This window comes from Miscanthus floridulus, chromosome 9 (genome assembly GCF_019320115.1).
Source record: "Miscanthus floridulus cultivar M001 chromosome 9, ASM1932011v1, whole genome shotgun sequence".
Classification (NCBI taxonomy): domain Eukaryota; kingdom Viridiplantae; phylum Streptophyta; class Magnoliopsida; order Poales; family Poaceae; genus Miscanthus; species Miscanthus floridulus.
The window spans coordinates 123,550,210-123,575,536 of NC_089588.1; the positions used below are offsets into that span (position 1 = coordinate 123,550,210).

Sequence of the window (25,327 nt, forward strand, 5' to 3'; positions counted from 1 at the left end):
CTGACCATTTGTAGGGGCAGTTTGGCCAGCCGCCCCTACCAAAGCGTGGCTACAAATCGCTAATTTGTAGGGGCGGTGGCCAGCTGCCCCTACAAATCGGATTTGTTGGGGCAGCTCAAGATTTGTAGGGACGAGGGATGACTGGATATTGAGCCGCCCCCTATAAATCCATTTTCCACAAATCACGAATCCGTGCCAAAAAATAATAATTTTTTTAATCCAAGGAGGCATAACTTTCGCATATGAACTCCGTTTTCAGAAAACTTGTAGAGTTTTTCATAGGTAAACATCATTTCTGATCTGTCCGTCCCCTCCGTTGGCGGGTTCGGCGATTTTATTTTTCCCAAAATCAGCATGAAAGATCGTCTTTCTGAGCTCGGAAGATTTTTATCAATTTTGAGCACATCTTCTAAAAGTTCCACAGGCAATGTCTTTCACTTGTTTAAGCTCAAATTTCTGTGGTTACTTCTTGTGTGCTCCTAAGTCATGAAAAAATATCAAAAAAAAAGAAAAAGTCAAAGAATCCCAAAAAACAACGACAGCCAAAAAAATAAAAAAAAAAGAAGGGCAAAAGAGGAACAATATTTAGAGGAGCACATAGAGGAGGGCAAAGTGAGTTGTGTTAGCATGTGATGTCTTGTGCCTTGTTTCTATTGCTCTTGCTATCCATCATATTTATTTCTCTACCTTGTTTGTCACACACTGGTACTTGGAACACATTAGACCAGCAACGAGACCAAGTATTTGGGGCTATAATTCAGCATTACTATTTGTTACTGATTTGTGTGCAACATATACATATTTGTCTCTTTGTTTGCCTTTCAAGCTCCACAAATTCTTCAGATCAGTATATAAAAAGGGCCTTGCAATCTCGATGCCACCTCCTCATAGGTATCACAACCAACTGTCAGTTGTACCATCTACTGCTTGCGTTGGTACGAACTTGGTAAGACGTGTGTGAGGGTGTGGTTCCACCAACCCAATAATAGTTCATTGGGCTTTTGTTTGATAACTAACGACCATGCCAGACGACGAGCTTGTTTTGAAACGTGAATTGCAGGGGTGTAGGAATTCATGCTAGAAGAGGTGGCCAAGATAACAAATGAAATCAGAAACTTCGGTCATTCGCTTGAGAATGTGGACAAGTGAGTGGCTACACTGACCGGATGGAGTATACCAAGTATGGAACAAAATCAACAATATCTACAGTAGTTACATAACCTATTTCTTGCTCAATACAAGTTTGTTGCGGACTATAGTTGCTTCTGCCTTTTGCCATATTAGAGCATCTCCAAGAGTATCCAATAATTCTTCCCAATCGTTGATATTTGGAAAGAATGAAAAAAATCCATCTCTAACAACTCCCAAACCCACCTCCGAATCTTTTGGCACTAGGGAAAAAAACCCCTTTGCACGTAAAGACGCGCGGACTCCAATTGCGCGTATATTATTTTCCCGCACCATATGATCGGTCAATCTAAATGTGGAAGGACGTAGGAAAGAATAAAAAGTAGAAAAAAGTTCCTGATGCGAATGTACGAGAGCAAAAGGATATATAAAATTGGTTAGGATAATTTAGAAATAGTATAGGATTCCTAATATAAATTGTTTTCTATATTTTAGGAGTGAATTATTGGAAATTATTGGAGATGGTCTTATTTATTTCTCCCAATACTTTTTGGCAAGTTGGAAAACACCATCGTTTTAGAAAAAAACTATTGGGTACTCTTGAAGATGCTTTTACTATTAGGTCTTTTCTCTATTATCTATAACTTTTAGTACAACACTAACTAAACTTTGCCATATTTAACGTTCATTTACTTCCATGTTCAAAAATGTTTTTCCTTATTTTTCAGCTTTATGTTATTTTTTTATCAGGTTGTTTAGAGCGTTCATAATTTAGGTTGGATAAGCTTCCATACAAAGTGCAGAAAAGGATTATGCCTTTCCAGTTTAGAGTTTTAATTATATAAATATAGCCTGTTATTACTTGGTGAGAGTGGGCTTTCTATTTTAAAAATGAAGATCCTACATTTTGTAACATGTGCCAATTAATCTCACATGACATTTGGGTCAAAATAAAATTTTGTACGCCATAGTTTATTTGGTTATTTTCCAGAATTAATAGCAGTAAATCATTATATAAAACTGAGTGATAATAAGTAATTGTAAATATGGAATATGTGCGGCTGCATGCCATAAAAATAGAGTCTTTTACCTATATGCCATTATAAAAGATGGTCCTGACCAACAAGTCATTTAAAAAGTTTGAATGCACCTAAGTGTCACTGGCCTTAACTTCTTTATCCCACACGTCATTCCATCTCCATTATATGTGATTTTGACCGTTTGAGACTCTGACATGTGGAACCTACCGGTGAAGATATCCAAAATGCCACCTCTCTGTCCCATACGTTATCCTCTCCTTCCTCTTCTCCTTCACCCGATCCACCCAACCGCTCGTGCGAGTGCGCGCGCCAGGGACGTGGCCACCGCCACCACGAGCCTCGTCGGCACGTGCGCGCACGCCTCCAGCCACCGGAGAAATGGTGGCGGCGGCCGGCTCTCCGCCGTACCCGGCCATGTACTTGAGCATGCTCGGTGGCATCATCCTGGACCCGGCGATGATGGTGCTCGCCATCAACGACCACATGGTGCACCGGGGCCACGGCGTCTTCGACACGGCCATGATCCACGACGCCGCCTTGTACGAGCTGGACGCGCACCTGTACTGCTTCCTTCGGTCGACCGCCGCGGCGGGCGTGGGCACCCCGCCGTTCCCGCGCGACACGCTGCAGCGCATCCTGATCTAGATGACCGCCGCCTTCGGGTACCGTAGGGGCTCCATCCGGTACTTGCTCAGTTCCGCCTTGCCTTCCTCGCCTCACGTGGCGCCTCCCCGCACTTTCCTTCCATCGGCCGAGGCGCCGGAAAGTGCCGCCGCCTGAGCCGCTTCCGTCGCCGTCGTCTGCGGCCGTGGCCTCGCCGCTACGGGCCGTCGTGGGCAGAGTCGCGGCCCTCCTCAGGTGCGCGCGGGCCCCCTGGTGCTCCGCCCTCTCTGTACGCCGCCGGCGGCCCCCCGCCGTGGCAGAAATCGGCCGCCCCTCTACCCGTGCCCGTCCGTGCTCTGCTCGAAGGAAGAAGATAAGGTCAAAAACATATTACAAACTAGTACCAGGGTTCCTGATGAAAAATAGCTAGAGAGATACAGCCTGTTCGGTTGGCTGGTACGTATCGTTGCTGGTTCGTGAAGAAGTACTGCTAGCTGGTTTGTGTAAGAGAAAAATACTGTTTCGGCTGGAAATTTACGATCATTTACGACAAGCCACAGCCAAACAAACAGGCTGATAGCTTTTCAGATCCGAGCGTCGTTGATTAGCGAAAAGTACAGGGGCCTATTTGATAAAGTGTTTTTTTCCTTTTTGCCATCCCATACAAGCAGTAGCAAGCCGTCTTTTTTCCTTCCCGTATATACGTACAATGAAATGCAATCCCGGTCGTTCGTTACAATTTACAAGAAGCTAACGCTGCCGACTCGGCCGTGGGGAGCTCACCGTGGACCCGTACCCTTCCTTGTCCGGCGCCGGCGCCGTCGCTCCAGCGGCCGCGAGGAGGAATATCATTTTTGTTTTCATTTTAGTCTTGATACCAGCTAGATCGAAAGTATTGCTGTAGGAATATGTTGTTGTTTAATATAAGAGTGCGAGATTTTCAAATTTGTGATATTCAAAACTAAAATATATTGCAAATAATTTAAATGCCAATTAAATTAGTGTGGTAAAAAAATGGTCAACGGCAATCAGTTTGGTGCCAAAACACTTAGCCAGGGAATGACACATGGGAAAACAGAACCTTATCTCGCTTCTCTGGTCTAAGGGCATTTAAGTCTTTTCTCAACGCCGTTAGCCACCGTTAGCTTCTAAAGTGGACGGAACGACGTATGAGACAAAGAAGTTAAATACAGTGGCACATTTGTGCGTTCGAACTTATTAGTGGCACGTAGGTCAGGACCATCTTTTATAATGGCATACAGCTAAAAGACTCATAAAAATATGCCGTCTCAAAGGTGCATATAAGGTGGTCAGCTCAAATAGAGAAAACTCTACAATTCTTCTAGCAATTTGGCCCCCCTCTAGCATTGGAAAGCAAGATAATTTGGACAGCGGCGTTGTAGACATATAGGTAGCAGTGTGGTGGACATAGACCATGATATTTTCAGTATAGAGCAGATAATAGCTGAAAGTACATTTTTTTATAAGTCGATGCACTTTTCATGTTTCAAAACTTGTCTAAAATGTTTATCTTTTAAAGATCCAATGCAAGGAAGTAATCCGTGGAAGGGCCCACACGAAAACCTTAACCGGTTACATTTGAATTTGACAACTTAACTATGGCCCTGTTCGGCTTACCCTATATTCGGCTTGTTCGGTTTTTCTTTTCAGCCGAAACAATATTTTTCTCTCACAACAATTTAATCGGAACAGTGTTTTCAGCAAGTTTCAGACCATCGAACGGGGCCAATATGACCTGCAGGCCGTAGGGCAGAGCGACAGTGATATGGATACACTTATTGGGAAAATAAAGCGTGGTGGTGTGATCTTCGTGTACAGTGACGGTCCGAGGAAATCAAGTGTTGTAAAAAGGACGTACCTCAGCATTCAGCAGAATCTGGGAATTTTACAGGAAGTGAGATTCCATGTTTCCAGATGGGTCCCAGTGGTCATCGGTCTTCCGTTCAGCCTGGCGGACTTCTCGCGGCGCGTGCTTCTGACTTTGGATCGTTATGGATTCTACGATGGTGGTTTACAGGGATTGTTCGATATTTTTAATGGTGGTACTTCTCTTGAGTATGTGTTACCAAGGCCAATGAAGCAGAGTTGATAGAAAGGAGACGCGAGTTTCTGCATAAATCTCAAAACTGCCTTGTCATTATCGAGGGCCTTCGGTCCACCAAAGACTGGGATGAGGTGAGGAAATCTGCCATCTTACCCGATGAGCCTACTAAATATGCAGTGTGGTCATCGTCACGGATGACCAAAGTGTGGCACGGTACTGCGTAGATGGTAACGAAGATCCATTGGTCCATGTCAGCGAAGAAGTCCACTTGGGCATGGTATGTGTGTGTATGTGATATATAATTATTAATTAGTTTATTCTTTCTCTCGGCAAAGCCGTAAAAACACTCGGCAACCTTTTTGCCGAGTGTTGCACTCGGCAACCGACACCCGCCAAAGATTATATCGGCAAACGTTCTTTTGCCGAGTGTTTTTTGTCGGGCACTTGGCAAAGACTTTGCCGAGTGTAACATCTTAAAATTTGCATTCTTTTAAAATTAGTAAATATGATTTATTTAAGCAAATGTGTGTGCATTAAAAGATAGGGAAATAATAAATTTTGTGGAATTAAAATTTAAAAATAAGGTTAGAAACTTTTTGATGCATACATGCTGCTGCATATCATTTTGTGAATGCTTGGAATTTGTTAAAGATTTCAAAAAGAATTAAAATTTGAATTTAAAAAGGGTTTTGAAAAATAGAAGAAAAAGAAAAGGAAAGAATCATTTTTCCCCCTCCCTTCTTGAACTTCGGCCCGCAGGCCTTCTCACCTTCACCCGCTGCCCGGTTCTCCCTCAGCCCAGCTCGCCTCCCCGCCCCGCTCGGCCCAGCGCCCGCAGCCCAGCCGCGCGCCTCGGCCGCCCAGCCCAGCAAGCCGCGCCAGCCAATCACCGCGCCAGGCAACCGCCACGCCTTCCCCATGCTCAGCAGCTGCTAGCCCGGCCCCACTTGTCGGCGCCGTCTCCTTCCCCGCGCGGCTCGGAACCGTCCGCGCCCGGCGCTGCAGCAACCGCCGCGCCCACGTTTTCGCTGCACATCGTGGGAGCGCCCCCCCCCCCCTCGCGCCCCGGCCGCTACAAATATCAGCCGAGCCTTCCCCCGCGCACCCTGCTGCTCCCCGCTCTCTTCTTCACGCTCGCCAAGCACCGAGGAAGCCCCTGCAACCGCCGCTCCGAGGTCACCGGAATCCGCCGCCCGCCTTCGCACGGACCACCGCCGCCGAGCTTCCCCGTCATCCTTCTTCCCCGCGGTGAGAATCCCCTGGACTCCCTCTATCTCCCGGTACCCCTACTTTCGTTTTTCTTGGCTTCTCGCGCCCTGGCCGCGAGCTCCGCGAGCCTTGGCCGCTGGCCATGGCGGCCACCGCGCTACCCACTGTTCCCGGCCGCCGTATCGGCATGGCCGAGACCCCCTTCTTCCCCCGCATCCCCCGGTGCGCTCGGTTTTTCATTTGGTGAACCCTAGCCCACTAACCGCGCACGTCCGAGACCTCCACGCCGCCGGCAATGGCGCCTCACCGCCGGCGTCACTGTTCCGGCCGGCCACCTTCTTCTCCCTTCCCCCCTGAAATCATTCTTGGCCGCTCGTTTCTAATCCAACGGCCGAGATCTTCTGATACCCCTTCGCGTGGCTGATTTGCAAAAGAGACCCTGGACTTTTCTAAGTCATAACCCGCAGTCCAAGGCGTAGTTTCCCGAATGCGCAATCTCGTTTGGAAAACGTAAACTTCACGGCTTAAGTCAAAAATACGTTTTTAGTATTCACAGAAATGCCATTCGAACTGTTTTGCTCATAAAATTGTCGTTTTAGCTCCGAATTGATCCATTCAAATCGCGTTAGCTTCGTAATTTCATAAGCTACATGTTGGAACTACTATTAGTCAAGTTTGGAACTTTTTAATTTCATGATTAGATTTAATTAAATATATGGCTATAGGAAAACCCGTTTAAATCATAACTTTCGCAATTTAGCTCCGTTTTTCGTGAACTTCGCGTTGACGTGATCGTAGCGAGACGTAGATTATGTTTACAAACATTTTATCTTGTTTTCAATACTGTTGGTGTACTGTTCTAATGATAGGAATGTTTGCTTTGCATGAATGCTTTTGGAATGTTGTATGTTGCCGTGTTGGTCGCGTACAGATGGTGAGGAAAACGTTGGAGACCAAGAACTCTTCGACGACCAGCAGGACCAGCACGAGTTTATGAACCAAGGCAAGTATAGCATGGGCTTTCCTTGATGTCCTATTTCACTTTAATCAATTACTCATTTGCATGTGTCTAATTTTGATACCCGTAAGGACAACCTAGTGATTGTTTATCCTGTGCCTTGTCTCCTATGGGTTAAAATGCATATGGGTAGATTGCTAGTGCTCTAACTGAACTTGATATACATGATGATGAATGATTCTATGGAACAAAGTGAGTAACATGATTTATAACAACTGTTTCATAGGGCAAAAGTGCAAATGACCTTTGTTCATGTTGCTCCCAGCGCTCCATAAGGACTTATCTGTTGGCAAAAGCTGGGACTGACAGTGCAACCGGGAGAGTCATATGTCTCTGACTTTAGCTCAGTAATAGGAACTTTTTTAGCTAGTTAGAGGTTACCTTTTTGGCGCAAATGGGGCTTACCACGTTGGGTATAGTTGCTGCCTCTGTTCCTATGAGTATAGCCGCGATGGATATGTGCCATAGGAAAGGGGGTTCCTACATCTGCCTGCCAAGGAAACCTAGTGGCCCTAACTTGTTAGGGAAACCTATGAAATGGCTTCATAGTGTACCCTGCCCGCTCACCTTGGTAGTGACATGGGAGTAATTAACCCGGGCATATGGGGATCACGACTCGCGGTGAATGTGCACCACCTCTATAGAGGGTAACAAACTGTTATAATAGCCGTGCTCACGGTTACGAGCGGCCCGGAAAACTCACAGAATAACTGGTTACTTGTTGATGATCATTTAAAGTTGTTCTATGATGATATACGATACACTTTACACTGATATATGTTCATATGGGATTAAATGGGAGCTTAAGCATAACTTGATAATATCTGATAATAAAAGCTTGTCGTACTAAAAATGCTAACTGCAGTAAACCAGAGTCAACCCTTTTTGAGCTTCATAACCTCATGTTAGCTTGTTAAGTACGGAATGTACTTACACTTGTTTATTTTCTTTATTTGGATAAAAATCCTGGATGGGTAACAGATGACAACGGGTATGAGGAATTCCCGGAGGATTTTTAGGCTTGGGGTCAACCAGTTGACCTTCCCTGTGATGAAGCCCATGAGAGTTTATTATCTTTTATTTTCCGCTGTGTGATGTAAGACTAAGTTGTATTATGGATGTGATGTAAGGGACACCGTGATGATACTTTTTATGATTTGTCGACTTGTGTGTGTGACTATTTCCTGGGCACACATGAGTATTGCGCATTCAATTTTATCCTTAAAATTGGGTGTGACACCGAGTGCCCAAAAAACACTCAGCAAATATTTTTTAAGGAAAATAAAAAAAAGAAGCACTGGCCGCCCACCACCACCGGCCGCTCCAACGCTCGGCAGTCGCACGGGCCACCACCAGCAGCTGCTCCAACGCTCGGCCGGCCACCACCACGCTGCCACCGCCGGCCGCCTTGCCCGCGCACGCTCGTCATCCAGGACTGTTGCTGCCGTAGGCCGCCTAGCTCGCGTGGGGGCCCGAGACACCGCCGGGGAGCCACGCCACCGCCGCCGTGAGTGGTCGCCCGCCGGGGTCAGTAGCGGTCCGCCCACACGTGGATCCGGTCATCCCCACCGTGGATCTGGCTGGACCCTAGCTCGCTGGCGATGGCCACCACGCCGGAGCCGCCGGCATGCCCCGCCACCGCCACGCACCACGCCGGCCGCCACCAGCAGAGGGAGGGCCAGCATCCGGTCGGGAGAGGGAGGGTCGGGGTAAGAAGAACCGGGAGGGAGCGCCGGGGAATAAGAAGGGGCGCAGGGGAGAAGAGGGAGGGGCGCCGGTGGGGGCAGACCGCTGGCGGCGGCATGTTCGGGAGGGGAGGGGCGCTGGGGTGGATTGCTCGGGAGGGGAGGGGCGCGCGGGGTGCTCGGGTGGGGAGGGCGCGGGGGAGGGAGGGTATTTGACTGGATTTTTTTTTGTTTGCCGAGGGTCCTAGATCTGGGCACTCGGCTAAAGTTTTTTTTCTCCTTCTTGTCCTGAAAAAAGATTATTTATTTCTTTGCCGAGTAGTTCCAGATCTGAGCACTCGGCAAAGTTTTTTTTCATTTTTTTCTTCTTCTTTTCCAGAAAAAGATTTTATTTCTTTGCCGAGTGTTCTAGATCTGAACACTCGGCAAAGTTTTTTTATTTTTCTTCTCCTTCTTTTCCAAAAAAATGATTTTATTTCTTTGCCTAACGTTTTTTTTGACACTTGGCAAACCTCATCTTAGCTGAGTGTTTTTTTTTTACACTCGGCAAACCCCCTCTTTGCCGAATGTTTTTTTTATTTTTGCCGAGTGTTTTTAGCTCAGCACCCGGTAAAGAGCTTGTTTGCCGAGTGTCCGAGGAAATACACTCGGTAAACATAAAAACACTCGGCAATTTTGAGAATTCCGGTAGTGATCCATGACACTAGCTTTAAATAAAATTATTCCAATACAAAGCATGCATATATGTGGTGGTATATATATTGAACATGCTATAAGCAGGGACTCACTCTCATTAATTTCTTGCAGCCACAGCACCCCATATTAACTTGTAGACGCGAAAGGGCTATTGCTTGGATGAGAAGTATCTCTGATCCTCATCTTACTAACAGACGGTTGCTTTACGACGAGTTGATCAATGATTGTATGACAGTAAGAAGCCCTCCTGTGACGTCAGTGTGGGGGATCGCTGGTGTTAGCAAATCAACACTGGTCAATTGGGCTTACACCAAAAAAATGCTTGATCCAGAGAATAAGTACACGTTCAGTTACTACTGCTGGGTGTATGTGCCACGCCCCTTCAGTCTAGCAGAGCTGTCTCTGCGCCTGCTTCGGGAATTCTTTTCGGATTATAATTCTCAAGGCAAGGAAAGAGCGATGATTGGTATCCTTGAAGGCAACCGAGACCCAATTCAAGAGTGTCGCTTGTTACTGCAGCACCATACGCGATGGTTGCTTATTCTTGATGGCCTACGGTCCACGGATGATTGGGACACCATAAATGAGGCCTTCTGCTTGTCACAGCCTACTCCTGGTAGCCGGACCATTGTCATTACAAATGAACAAAGTGTATGGTCCGGGGACCCTCGCATCATCATCAGGGACCTGCCTACTCCAGTTCGCCCGGCGACCCCGGCCCCGGCGCCCATGCCTGCCCTCGCCCTGGAGATCGAGGAATTGGAGTCTTCGGTGCGCAGTAACCCGCGCTCCAGCATCCCCTCCCTGGATGATCTTCTTGCAGAAGAGGAGCACGAGGTCACCATCCGTCGCCGCCGTGGCCAGCGCAAGCGCGCTGCTGACAGCGCGTCCAAGCTCCGTCGCAGCCGCCGTCTCGCCGCGAAGGAGAATCCCTTCTATGAGGATGCCACCACCAAGGCCTCTCGCGTTCAGGCGGCCAAGCTGCACATGTCCAAGGCTTCAGCTGGGATGGCCGAAGCTCTGGATCGAGCGCTCTGGCATCCTGTATCGCCCGCCCCCAACTCGCATCCCCTCATCGCGCATCCGTCGCCTGGCCCGCGTCTGCGGGATCATCCTCCCGTATGCTGGGGTGGCCGGGGCGCCCACCGTCGTGTGATGTGCCCGTCCAAGTTGTCGCCGCGGCTGCCTTCGACCTATAGCCGTTAGCTCGTCTTTTTTCTTACCTGTGGTTGTGTCCGGGCTTGATGATGGCCCGTGTAACTTGTTCATCATCCTATCCTGTGCTCTTGTGTTGTGGTCTGGCCATCGAGGTGGCCCATGTAACCTGTATCCTCACCAATTTGTGCCGTCAATGGAGTCCTTTTCGTGCTATTGCCTGGTGCCCTCTGTCTCTGATGCATAAATCCTTCTCCTTGCTCTCGTGGAACGTCCGTTGCCTCGGCCAAGTCGACAAGTGTGATGATGCAAGAAACTAAGCTCGCCGCCCCCCCCCCCCCCCCCCCCCCCCCTGCCTCAAAAATTCGAACTTTCCTCCCTGCGCGGCTTTCTGCTCATGTGATTCAGGATGCGGATGGCGCCTCTGGTGGTATTATTCTGGCCTGGGATGCCTCCACCTTTAGTCTGTGCCACTCGCAGCATACCTCGCATTCTGTTTCGGCCACTCTGATGATCCTAGCGGACGGGAGTACCTTTAGGTGCACTAACGTATATGCTCCCACTGCCCATGCTGATAAACAGGCCTTTCTTGAGGAGATCTCTCACTTGGCCCCTCCGGATGACCACCCTTGGATCATCTTCGGGGTCTTCAACCTCACTCGCTTTCCGGATGACAAGAACAATGAGCTCTTCTCCCCCACTGAAGCTGGATGGTTCAACTCCACCATCCACGACCTTGCGCTGATTGAAATCCCAGTATCCCACTGCTCGGACTGCAGTACACCTGGTCCAATCGCCGTGACTCCCCTACCTTGGTACGCCTGGACAGGTTGTTTGTGAATGATGCCTGGGACCTGCTGTTCCCCAACACCACGCTCGCTTCTCGGACTCGGACAACCTCTGACCATGTCCCTCTCCTCGCCTCTGTCTCCACCCGGTTGCCGAAGTCCTCCTGCTTTCCGTTTGAAAAGTTCTGGACATGCCAGCCCGGCTTCTCGGCTCTGGTGACCGCTGCTTGGGCTCGCATAGACCGTAGCTCCGGGGCCCCTTCCCTTTCCAGCCGGATCAAGGCCTGCCGCCGTCAGTGCAGATCCTGGGCCAAACATCACAAAACCCCAGACCAACGTGAATCTGACCTCCGCATCCTCATTGACGCCATCGATCTTCTGGAGGAATGCAGACCCCTCCTTGCGGAAGAAAGGACCCTGCGTTCATGCGCTGCAGAAGCTCTCCAAATGGCTCTGCGTGACAAGCTCTGCTACTGGAGGCAATGCTTTGCTGTCAAAATGGCCTTTGATTGGGATGAAAACTCTCGCTTCTTCCACGCTTCGGCCTCCGGCCGCAGGAGAAGGAATTACATTCAGGGGCTGCATGATTATGGCATCCTTCACACAACCCACGCTAGCAAAGGCATTGTCCTGTACAACTACTACTCTTCCCTCCTTGCACAGGACATCAACACCCGATGGGCTGAAATTTATCCCTCGTCGGTGGTCGACGAGCTGTCCCTTACCAGGCCCTTTTCCCTTGATGAAGAGGCCTTGGCGTTTTTTGCCATGGACACTAACTCTAGCCCTGGGCCTGACGGCTTTGGGCCTGCCTTCTACCCCACGTCCCCACCTACTGGCAGCAGACGAAGCATGATCTTCTACATTTCCTCAACTCCTTCCATGATGGCTCAATCGATTTGGATGGCATCAATCGCGCCCATATTGTGCTTCTTCCCAAGAAGGAAGGGGCCAACACCGCTGATGCGTTCAGGGCCAATCTCCTTGCAAAACTTTCCTATGAAGCTCATCACCAAGATCCTCGCCAACCGTTTGCGTCCTTACATCCCCAACCTGATTGATCCTGACCAAACTGGGTTCGTTCATGGTAGGAACATCGCTGAGAATTTTGTTTACGCCGCTGACCTTTTCAGCTGCTGTCACAAGCGCAAGGCGGCCCCCACTGCAGTCCTCAAACTCGATTTCAGGAAGGCGTTTGACTCTGTCTCCTGGGACAGTCTTACCCGCGTAATGCAGGCACGTGGTTTTGGCGGCACCTGGTGCGGATGGATCTCACACTCCCTTCAGACTGGGAAGACTGCGATTCTCCTAAATGGCACCCCAGGCCGCTGGCTGCAATGCCGTCGCGGCCTTCGCCAGGGTGACCCCATTTCTCCCTACCTGTTCATCATCGTGGCAGACGTCCTTCAAAGGCTCATTCAGAAAGCATCCAAACTCTAGCAATCTGGTATCCATCAAGGATTTTTTTTTTCAAATATGTGAAAAATAAAGCAATCATAAGTACATGTCCTACTCAACAAATATAACATGGGATTCATGAGACTTAAAAGGCTGACACTGGTTTACCTGCGAATAGCTTTTAATTGTCACAATTTTAGCATAGGAGTAGCAACAAGTTTATCACAAGCTCATATAAACACATGATCAGGAAAACATGAATAATGAATAGCAAAAACAATAATCATTAGTGAGCATCAGTATCATCAGTGTTCATCATCTATTTCGTAAGGGTTCCAAGGCCGCTCGTGACCGTAAGCACGGCTGATATACCAGTTTTACACTCTGCAGAGGTTGTACACTTTCACTGTGAGTCGTGATTTACCCTTTCGCCCGAGGTAGCTAATCTCTTGACCCACTTCCAAGGAAGGTCGGCATGGTTCACTATGAAGCATTTCAAAGGTTCGTCTAACAAGTTAAGGCCATTAGATTCACTCGGCAAACAGATGCAGGAACCCCCTTCCCGATGGCACAAAGACACGTAGCCTATACCTGATTCGGTAAGCCATTCTTACACCATTAAAGGTAACCTCTAACAAGCTAGAAAAAGGTCCTCACACTGAACTAAAGCCAGAGCTATGTAGTCCTCACAGCTGTACTGTAACTCTCAGATGATCACTTATAGATAAGTCCTTAGGGAGAGGAATCTAGAGCACCATAAAAACAACTCAATGCTCTAGCCTCCTGGTTCCATATTGCTAAAAAGCATCTTTTTGTGTTTATTGCATATTCTATTAGTCAAGTCACAAGATCATAGTCTTAGTACTAGCATCATACTACCCAATGCAATACCCCATAGGTAATAATGCACAAGGTAACAAAGCACTAGAAAATCCTTAGTGGTAGTCAAGGTAGACACATGCAGTATGAATTAAATGATTAAATGGGTATAGGACAGCAAGGAAGATCCCATGCTATACTTGCCTTAAACTCAGATCCTTCTTCAAGTCCAAAACTTCAAAGATCTACTTCTTGATTCACCACGTATAGCTCAGCGACTGGACATGATCATAAAGCACTACACAAGCATCTATGCAATCATACACGAAGCAAACAATAGATCTAAATTAGAACATTACACTAGACATAAAATCAAGATGAAAAGTTTGTAAAACGAATTTATGTCTTGCTACGAATGCATAGACGCGAAAAAGCACTCTAATCGGAGCTATACCGAAAAAGATACAATTACCAATAGATCTGTTTTGAAAAGAAACTATAGGCTTTATTTATTTTAGCTATATAAAACATGTATAAGATACTTCAGAGAAATACCTTAATTGAGTTAAGTCAAATTGTACTTGATTTAGAAAAACAAAGTAAAACTAATCATATAATGGACCAAGGTGAAAAGCCTAAGGTACTTTTAATTAGAAAAATCCAATCGCATAATCATTATTCAAGTTAGGATGTAAACCATGAAATTCCAGAGCTCTTGACATGAAAAACACTGATACTAATGCGTAGATTATGTCGTTACGAATCTAACAAAACTTGAACGGGTTAAATCGGAGTTAAAATGGAGAAACTACGCGTAAAATAAGATCAATGGCATTTTTGTAAATATTTGGAAATCAATTTCGTATTTAAATTAAAAGAAAACTGAAATAAAAGATTAACTGGACCAGGCCTCATTTTAATAAAAACTGAGGGGCTAAAACAGAAGATCTAAGGGCATATGTTGAAATACTTTCAACAGAGGGTGGACCGCAGGTTATTTACAAGGAAACTCAGGGGCTTTTTCGCAAAAGTGCTAGCGTCGGTGGGGTTAACTGGGTCGTTGTCCATGTGGGTGCCATGTGGCACTGCGGGAGTGGACCAAGGTGGTGAGCTGGCCGTGGACTGGCTGATGTTGGACAAGTGGACCAAGTCCACCACTGTGCCATGGACCGAAGGGGTACGAATTAACGCGATCTAATCATGACCGTTGATCGGAACAGGGACGGCTATGGTGGTTTGGGCAAGATTGCCGGCCGGAGCAAAGAGCCCCACGCGGTGGTCCATGCCCGGATGTGAGGAGCTCGCGGGGGTAACGAAAAAAAGGCTACGGGCCTTTGCTGCGCTAAAGAAAGGCACGGGGAGATAGAGGAGAACAAGGCGAACTAACCTCGGCAATCCTCGGCGGCGTGGAAAGGACAGAGGCGGCGTGCGGCTTGGGATGGCGGACGACGTCGACGGCGGCGCCTAGGGCTGCGGCGGCTGGAACAAAGGCAAGGGTGGCGGCTAGCGCTTTAGGGTTAGGTGAGGGCGGCGCAACGTAGGGGCGCTATTTATGAGCGGGGCTGGCTTGCGGGTCACGCCAGGCGCGGCGTAGTGGAGACGGAGACGAATTCCACGGCCGCGTCGGAATCCAGCGCGACGACGACTCGAGGTAGGGGACGGTGCCGACAGGTGGGTCCCACCGATCAGCGAGAGAAAGTGTGGGTCCTGTCAGACAGAGAGAGGGAGAAAAGGGGAAGAGCGGAGGCGCGGGACCGCTGGGCCGGGCGGTGTGCGGAGTTGGGCCAGCCTACGGAAGAAGGGGAAGGGAGGGGATGGGCCGCCGGGTAAGCTGGGCTCGCGTGCGAGAGGGAAAGGGAGAAACGGCGCGGGAGCTAGGCCACGGGGAAGAGAGGCGGTAGCAGGCAGTGCTGAGGGAGAAAGCAGGCCTCCGGGCCAGATTGAGAGAGGGAGTGTTTTCTATTTTCCTATTTCACCTTTTCAATCCAAATTCAAATATGATCCAAATCAAATTCAAATATAGTTTCCAATATACTTTTCAATTCAAATAAAACTGAGCAATTTTGGTAGGCTTCCCAAAAATAATTTTTACAATCCTCTTGGACTCTTTTATTTTCCAAATCTCTTTTTCTTTCTTTTCTTTTACTTCAAAGCCATTTTTAATTTATTTTCAAAAGCAATTCAAACCATTTTGAATCTTGATTCAAACCACTCAAACTATAAATCAAATGCACCGGCGTGTATGCATAACCAAGTTGCTACTCCTTATGATGAATTTTAATATAATGAAACATATTCTCTTTCCTATATTTCATGAGCACAAAATACAAAATTAAATCAATTTATATCTTTTTCAAAAAGAGCAAATTTTAGGGCGTTACAAGTACAGTTCTACAACATTATGTCCAATAACCCTAGCACATTGGGTAACATCTAGCATTCACATTTTGAACAGTGTTCTGGTTAGCACGAGCTACTGTATTTCTTTAATGGCGTACGAGACGATGTCCGTTCAAAACACAGTAAACAGAGCCCATTCGAAAAGCCACGTGGGTAATAAATAAATGATGCTCAACAAGAGCTCAAAACTCACTAAATTTGTAAAACACGTGATTTGAATTTGGGAAGACATATTAAAGTGAACTTGTTCAAATGATGATCGATAAAACTAACATAGTATTTGTATCTCCCGATAAAATTAGGTGCAAGACCCCAAACAAAGGCTGATTGTATACAACTTGTGGATTTGTGATATGGAAACTAATGGCTCTCTTTGCTTGTTCGATAGCACTACACATAGAAATTTATATGAGTCATGTAAACAGGGAAGATAAAAAATCTCTAATAATGACTCTTTGAGTGACAGAGTAGCAGGACGAACTAGCTATCTGTTCTGTCTTTTCGAGAGACGGTTTATTGATGCCAAAAACTTGCTTTGTAGGTGGCGCAGAAGAAATGGGGTACAATCCCTTTTGACATATTCTGTCGAAGTAGTGTGCTCATTGTGTCCTGATCCTTTATCAAGAATAAGTCAAGGAAAAACATTACTATATATCAGTAGTGGGGCAATGGTTTGCCAATAGTTTGGCTTGACACACATGTCGCCAAATAGACTCTCCGCATTGCATGGACCAGTGGCTCGTACATTACTGTATGGGCTCCATGTCTCATGAGCCGCCAGCCCAGTGGCTTGTAAATTAGGCCCACAATACTCAAGGACGTCGTCGATTGCTTCTCTTACTTTAGGCTTGTGACAGACAGGGTAGCGCATGTTGTTCCCACTTTCGTTGGGTCGGCGGGTTAATTAACTACTAGCTCATTCATACGAAGCTAAACAAGTTTGCAGCAATACGAGCGCTCCATGACACAAGTGGGTATTAAATTTGTTTGAAACGACAAGCTGCCCATGTTAACACTAGTATATAAATAATGCTTGTTATTATTATTTATTTAGGGTCGCTTACGTGTGTGTGTGATGGCCGAAACATACACCCTTTTTCTCTCGTTGCAAAGAGTGATATGTACGTGCAGTAAATGAATATAGGCAAAAAGGTTTATTTATTTATTTATATGTATGTATGTGCATGCATGAAATGGCTGAACGTAGCAGCCCATTGAATCCCATTACAACTGGCCCACGAAGCACTACACTCGAAGCACGCAGGCCCAACCGGATCCGTCAATTCCATCACACACATAGGCAGAGCTCCCTGAGTGGGCTTTGGCGCGCGCGGCCCCAAGAAAGCATCCAAACAATGTTTGACGGATCAGCGCAAGGCTGTCGGTGTGGGACTCGTCTCTTCTCTTAATAGGATTTCTGCACCAAAAGCGGGCAACCGATAGTGCCACGTCACCCGCTACGTAGGACCATGCGATGAGGTGATCTTGTCCATCCGATTGCGGGTCGGTTCGGGTGTCGACCCGTAAAGTAGCGAATATTCCCAAGGGTTGCCTGTGTCGTGTAGAGGGGAGAGCCGCCCGAGGCCGCGCGGCGCAACCGCGCTCGACCTGGCCACTCTACGCCGCCCTCCGCACCTCCCTCCTCCTCCCGGCGCGGGCGGGGCCAGCGGCCCTAGCGCGGGCGGGATGCGGGCTCTACGAGCGTGGGGTTCCCGGCCATCCCGGCGCCGGTGGGGGCCCAGCGGCACAGGCGACCCCCGCGCAGGCGTGGCGTGGGCGCAGCGGCCTTGGCCGCTCGGGTCCCGGCCATCCCGGCGCGGGCGGGGCCCCGGCTGCCCTTGCGACCCGTTCATGGCCGCCAGTGCGGGCGTGGCTGCTGCGGCCACCCCGATTGGGCGGCGGGCGCAGGCACGGCGGCGCGGGCGTGGGGCTCGAGAGCTGCAGTCCCACCAATCCGGTAAGCCGCCGCACACTCGGAGGGGAGTGAGGATGCCTCGGCGCAGGATGTGTTCTACGAGTCGGAGGTCCCCAAGTACACCACCTCCTCCCGTATCATCGAAATCCAGGTGAGCAAGCGAAGTGCCTCCCCCCGTTTGATTTGAGCTTTTGCCGATTTCGCGGCGCTGGCGCGAAGTGACATGCCTTCTTTTAGTCTAGGATTTCCGAGAGGACGCTGGAGCTGCTTGCTCTTCCCAACGATGGCGTCCCCAAGCTGCTTCTCGACATAGGTCAGCTTACTCTCTTCTGCAGCTCTGCTTCATGAATCATGGCATATCGCGTTGGCTAGAACAACAGAAAGTATTCTCCTTTGACGGGTTCAAAAATACATGCTGTGGGAGCTCTTTATTGCAATCGGTTATGGCAATTGAAAGACATATATGTTTGAAGATATGCTTACCTACGATGACTTTGTGTGGTGTAATTTCCAGGATGTGGTTCTGGGCTTAGTGGTGAGACATTGATGGAGCATGGCCACCACTGGATTGGCTATGATATTTCAAAGTCGATGCTCGGTGAGGACCTCTCTATGTTCCTTTTTCTTGGCTTGTTTAGCACCAATTAGAAAGGGAAGTGGGAGCTTAGAGGAGGGGAGCTTTCTAGATATCTTGCTCTGGTACCTGCATCCTTTTTTAGAATTTCACTTTTTTGCACAGATGTTGCCTTGCTCATGGAAGAGTCCGCGTCACGGCGTGCAATGTAAGTGGTTTTAGTGCTTTGCATCTCCGTTGTGCCCATGGACGATTCAGCGGTCAGAGTGGGGTCCAATTCCTCAGCAGCCAGAGTGGTGTCCATGGACAATTCCCAGCTGCTGCTCGAGGAAATTCCTCCAAGGTAGGTGTGCATTGAGCCACTGAATAATCAGCGTTTCTGATAGTATTTGATTAGCAATCCATGAGCTTAAACATGAACATTCTGTTGTCTTTCTATCATGCAGGATTGCATACATCGAGATAATAATCAGAATGCATGGATAAGTGCTAATATTTACTGAAATAGTTGTATCCCATGTGTACTAACTATACATGTACATATATGGCAATTTAAAATTCATATTACTGGTAGAAGTTCGAAGATGTGCAGTGGCTTACTTCATTTCATAAAACTGGAATGTCTTGTCTTTGTCGCCTGCCCTAATTAAAAAATTTATAGTATGGCACTTTTCAGATATTAGAGCATGGCATTTCAGTATGTTTAGCAAAACCATCCAACTACTCCTTCATTCAGGATTCTTACACATCACAGATTAGTAGTGCTACTTTTGTTCTTCCGATGTGTCAGGACTTGCAGGTATCTACAACAAAATTATTTAAGTGGGTACGTCCTTTTTAGAATTTAGCGATTTGGTACAAGTGGTTCAGTTACAACAGGAATTGGCAGCCGTTCACAATCAGGTATACTGCTGCGACAAGACAGTAGTTGTTTCAATCTCAATGCGCATGGTTCTTTTTCTATATGTCAAATTCAGTTCTTTTCCCCAAGCTGAGTAGTTATGTATGAATGTGAAAGATTAACTAATGGTGTTTAGTAAACTCCTCTTTATCATCTTTGATGATAAATGTGTTTATCAAATATTTTTTCATAGTAACGACTTTATACTGCTGGAACAAGACAGTGGTTTTTTCAATCTCAATGCGCATGGTTCTTTTTTTATATGTCATTCAGTTCTTTTCCCCAAGCTGAGTAGTTATGTATGAATGTGAAAGATTAACTAATGGTGTTTAGTAAACTCCTCTTTATTATCTTTGATGATAAATGTGTTTATCAAAGATTTTTTCATAGTAACGACTTGCCATTGATACTAGAGTTTGATATTTGAGGAGAGTTTTGTCCTTATCTATGTTCCTTTAATAAGTGTCTAGTATTAAGATAAATAAAAATTCCAGAGCCACCTTTGTCAGATAGATGGGGGAGAAAGCATGTTCTCTTTGTAAAACAGAAATGTGTTGAAGCGAAGGAGTACACACGATCTTACTCTATTTCTTTAATCATTTCGGTTTGTAAATTGCATTTATAATCATTATTCAGCCACTTAAATTAAATTCCTGGGCAGAGCACAAATATTTTCTCCAATTCATAATTATCCTTTCATCAGTGTTGTAACACCCCAAAATTTGCCACTTTTGAAAATAGAGTTAAAATGATTTATTTTTGAATTTTTGAGCACATGAAAACATAGGAAAATAAAAATTTCATTAATTTAAAATTTATCATAAGGTAGAAACGTGTTTGTTGCATTCATGCCGGTCGCACCTCGTGTTTCTATGTGCAAAATGTGTGTTTTTTATACGTTTAGGAGACAAATATCTATCTCTAGGAATTTTCCAGCTTCTTTCTGGAATTTAATTCCTACCTCCTTCACCTTAATCTTTATGTTCCAAGTTTCCAACAATCTTTTTATGAGCTCCAAATACTTTATTTGGGTTCATCATGTTCCAAAGTGTCTCTAAGAATTTTCTCCAAATTTTAGGAGCTCTCGGAGTATTTTTCGTGGCTTAAATATTAATTCTGGACTTTTCTAGAATTATTTTATCCATAAAATTAATTAATTCCGAAAATAATAAATCTCTCATTTATCCCAACGCTCAAATCTCATGTGCAATAATCCTAATAAATCCTAAAGGCCTATGCATTTATTTACTAATGGGCTTTAATGATTATTTAGGCCCATTAGTAAATGTGGAGGCGGTAACATCAATTAGTACCATATCGCTAGTTGACGTGGATGTGGGGAGTTTTTCTTCCCATATATATCAACCAACCCCTTGGGCAAAGCACACCAAAAGTACCATATGGGGAGCCCCTAGTTTGGGAAATTCCTCGTGTAGTAAATTATATTTTTCTCCTCTTTCTCTCGCCGTTGCTGTCGCTGTCGCCATCGTCGTCGCCGTTACCATTGCCGTCTTGCTCCTCCTACGCCGCCGAGGTACCCCTAGGTAAGACCGCCATCCAAAATGTTTTCCCAGACTTCGTCTTCTTTTAAAAGCGTAGTTTCGTCAGTTTAGATCCAAAATACGTTTTCAACTATTTACAGAATTGCCACTGATTTTGTTTTAGCCATAACTTCTCCGTTTTAACTCCGATTTGATCCGTTCAACTTGCGTTGGGTTCGTAATTTCATAATCTACGTGTTCATATTATTGTTCAGTATGTTTTTAACTTTTAAAATTCATGATTAGATTTAATCTAATATTCGATTAAAAGAAATCTTGTTTAAATCATATCTTATGCGTCTTAAATCCGTTTTAGTCCATTCAAGTTGCGTTAGATTCATAGCGTCAAGATCTACGCGTTAGTAACAGTGTTTATCATGTCACTAATACTGGAATTTCATGGTTTGAATCATATCTTAAATAACAATTATGCAACTGGATTTTATAAATAGAATATGATTTGTTTCACTTTAGTTTTATAAATCAAATCTAAATTTGATTTAAATTATAATCTCTATAAAATATCTTATATATGTTTTTATACCATTAAGACACATGAAGCTAATAGTTTTATGAGTAAATCTATCGATAGTTGTATCTTTTTAACCGTAGCTCCGATTAGCGTGCTTTTCGCGTCTGTGTGTTCATAGTAAGACGTAGATTCGTTTTATAAACTTTTCATCTTAATTTGATGTTTGGTGTACTATTCTAATTTAGATCTATTATTTGCTTCGTGTATGATTGTATGGATGCTTGTGTAGTGATATATGGTTTAGTCAATCGGTGAGGTTTACGTGGTGATTAAGAAACTGTTCTCTGAAGACTAGAAGCTGATAATTGGAAGCAGAAGATTGAAAGTTGAATACTAAAGGCTTTTAAGCATATTGCTTTGGGGGAAAAGCAAGTTAAGGCAAGTATAGCATGGGATCTTCCTTGTTACCTATTCACCTTTAATAATTTAATTCATACTGCATGTGTCTACCTTGACTACCATTAAGGAATTCCTAGTACTTTGTACCTTGTACCTTGATACCTTTGGGGTATTGCATTGGGTAGTATGATGTTTGTGTTCAACTACAACCATGATCTTATAACTTGACCAATGGAATATGCAATAAACATTAAAAGATGTTTTTTAGCAACATGAAACAAGGGGGTTAGAGCATTGGGCTATTTATGGTGCTCTAGATTCCTCTTCCTAAGGACTTCTCTATAAGTGATCATCCGGGACTTATAGTACAGCTGTGAGGGCTATATGGCTCTGGCTTTAGCTCAGTATGAGGATATTTTCTTGTTTGTTAGTGGTTACCTTTATTGGCGTAAGAATGGCTTACCGAATTGGGTATAGGACAGCCTCTACTCTTATGTGTATAGCCGTGAAGAAATTGTGCCATTTGACAGGGGGGGTTCCTATAACTGTTTGCCGAGTGAATCTAATGGCCCTAACTTGTTAGACGAACCTTTGAAAGGCTTCATAGTGAACCCTGCCGACCTTCCTTGGTAGTGGGTCAAGAGGTTGGCCGCCTCGGGCGAAAGGGTAAATCACGACTCACAGTGAAAGTGTATAACCTCTACAGAGTGTAAAACTGGTATATCAGCCGTGCTCACGGTCACGAGCGGCCTTGGAACCCTTACGGAATAGATGATCACTAATGGTTAATGATGATGAACATGGATAATACTGATGATGAATACGCTCATTAATGATTACTGTTTATGCTATTCATTACTCATGTTTACCTGATCATGTGTTTATGGGTTTGTGATAAATTTGTTGCTACTCAATTGCTAAAATCATGACTCATTAAAAGCTAATCGCAGTTAAACCAGTGTTAGCCTTTTGAACCTCATGAACCCCATGTTATATTTGTTGAGTACGACATGTACTTACGCTTGCTTTATTTTCAATTATTTGGATGAAAATCCCGGATGGGTACCAGATTGCTAGTCTAGAGGAGTTAGGCTTGTGATCAACTAGTCAGTTGTCCCTGTGGATTTGGAGTCTTCGCCTGAAGATCGGAGTTTTCTTTCCGCTGTCTATACTCTGAGGTTATATTCTTTATACTAATACGCTATGTATTTAAGTATTGTCTTTTGATATTATCTTTATTTGTAGCTATATGTGAGATTTGACTTTCTGGGCTCACATATGGTGTGTATCTGGTTTTGTTCTTAAAACTGGGTGCTACAAGTGTACATTTAAATAGTATAATTTTGTTTTTGTTTTCCCTCTTTCCAGGCTACTGCATACTATGGATCTCATCATTCATTAAAGGTCATACAAGACATTTTTGTACTGGGTCACTGAAACAAACTTATCGATGCATACTTATGCATGGCCTCAGCTTTTATGACAATATCTGTGAGATATGCTTAGTTTCAGAAAATATTGTTCTTCCGTAAAACTATGAAGTTACAAAACTTTTATATGGACATTAGCACTTAAAAGTATTGATGCATTGCTATATGGAATTGTATCACATAGATAGATTTGCTACTTGGCACATTTATATGACCACCTCAAATTTTTATATGATGAGATTGCTACATATCAACGTATATATGTGCATGCAAATTTAGGTACGACACACTTGGATCAAGTTGAGGAAATATTTTAACTCCTGATTGTGCTATTGCTGTAAACATCACCCATGACTCCATATATTACTGATGGGCAATCTCGTAGCTCAACCTTTTGCAATAATAATGGTATAAAAAAAACTTTACCAGTATGAAGAGAGTATTTATGTAAGTTTCGAACCTTTTAAATGTATTATCGTAATTTGGTTAATTTATAGCTATGTTTGTTGAACTTTTTGTTTAGATTTTATAGTATTACACATGAAACATTTTTACTAGGACTACTCTGGTCTTAGATCCTGGGTCCGCCACGCACCTACCGTACCATCTTTTACCATGTTCGCTTGTTGGTTTCAATCATAGCTTATCAACCAACCAACCAACAGTGTTTTTCTCTCACAACAAACTAGCATCAGTCGAGCTTATCAACCTAGAATGAATAAGCTCTTTATCGATCCCATGGCCTGTAGTGGAAGCATCTTTACGGCCATAAAGATGTTCAGGTCACCACGGACGGCATCCTGTTCTCTGCAGCAAGCGTGGCCCAACTGCGGCGTCTCGTACGAGTACACTTTAGCACCTGATGCATCGTCGTCTGTGCATCTCCTCCGTGGGACTACACGACCTCATCCCACCACACCAGCTGAGGCATTGTTTAGATTATAAGTTTTTTCATTCTCTCTTCATCACATCAAATTTTTGGACATATACATGGAGTATTAAATATAGATAAAAAAATAACTAATTACATAGTTTGATTGTAAATTACGAGACGAATCTTTTGAGTCTAGTTAGGCCATGATTGGACAATAATTGTCAAATACAAACGAAAGTGCTACAGTGCCAAATACTGATTCCTAACCCTAATCTAAACAAGGCCTGAACACAGCGGTTATAGACCAACACAAACACAACATGCTATGTTCTCGATTCAATTGTTCCTTACAAAAAAAAATCTATCCGCGCTGGCTATACAGCCCCGATATTCGACTTAAGAAGAAGATTTTCTCATGCAGATCGAGAAAACCCCCGAACCCTTACCCTACACATACACAGTGGCACCGTAGCTCCATGAGATAAGCTGGCCACAGACATGTGCTTTAGATGATGGATTGTGGTGGTGAGGGCGGCACCGACATGATTGGCGGCAAGGCGGCGAGGTGGGCGGCGAGCTGGATCTCGCGACGCTGCGAGCAGCATTCGTGGAATTGGGTTAGGGAGGTAGATTCTGTTCAGTAGGAAAAGTACTAAACTGTCCTTAATTATAATTAATTAATTTTCTTAATTATTAAGACCTGCGGTAAATAATTTTGACGGGAGGAATCAAGCACCGTAACAAAGCTCATATAGTAATTTTGAAATCTCATTCCGCACTTTTTCCAGTATTTGCAAATACAGCCCGTATGTCTTCAGAGATGCTGTGGAGCTTGTGATATTTAATCAAACCAATTCCGAATAATGGACTACACCGGTTTAGTAAAATGACGGTTGTTACCATGTGCACATGGGTTAATTTCCGAGTCATTCTTGCCTGGCGCCATTATTGTATTAGTTATTACTAGGTTGGTTAGATCTACTATTCCACTGAATGCACCCCCATCAATTATGGATTCATGAACCATCGAATCTTTGGACGTATACATGGGGCCTGTTTAGTTCCCCTCTAAAACACTTGGGGGCCTGTTTAGTTCCCCTCTAAAACACCAAAATTTTCAAGATTTCTCGTCACATCGAATCTTTGGACGCATACATGAAGCATTAAATATAAATAAAAAATAAAACTAATTACACAGTTTAGACGAAATCCACGAG

At 45.1% G+C, this 25,327-nt stretch overlaps 1 long non-coding RNA gene across 1 annotated transcript; it reads left to right on the top strand.

The window, feature by feature from the left end:
- The first annotated feature begins 18,790 nt into the window (after window positions 1-18,790).
- On the top strand, window positions 18,791-19,562 carry LOC136482853 (uncharacterized). The gene is made up of 2 exons (XR_010765220.1): window positions 18,791-18,836; window positions 18,940-19,562. It is a non-coding gene; the product is annotated as an uncharacterized lncRNA (long non-coding RNA).
- The last annotated feature ends 5,765 nt before the right edge of the window (window positions 19,563-25,327 follow it).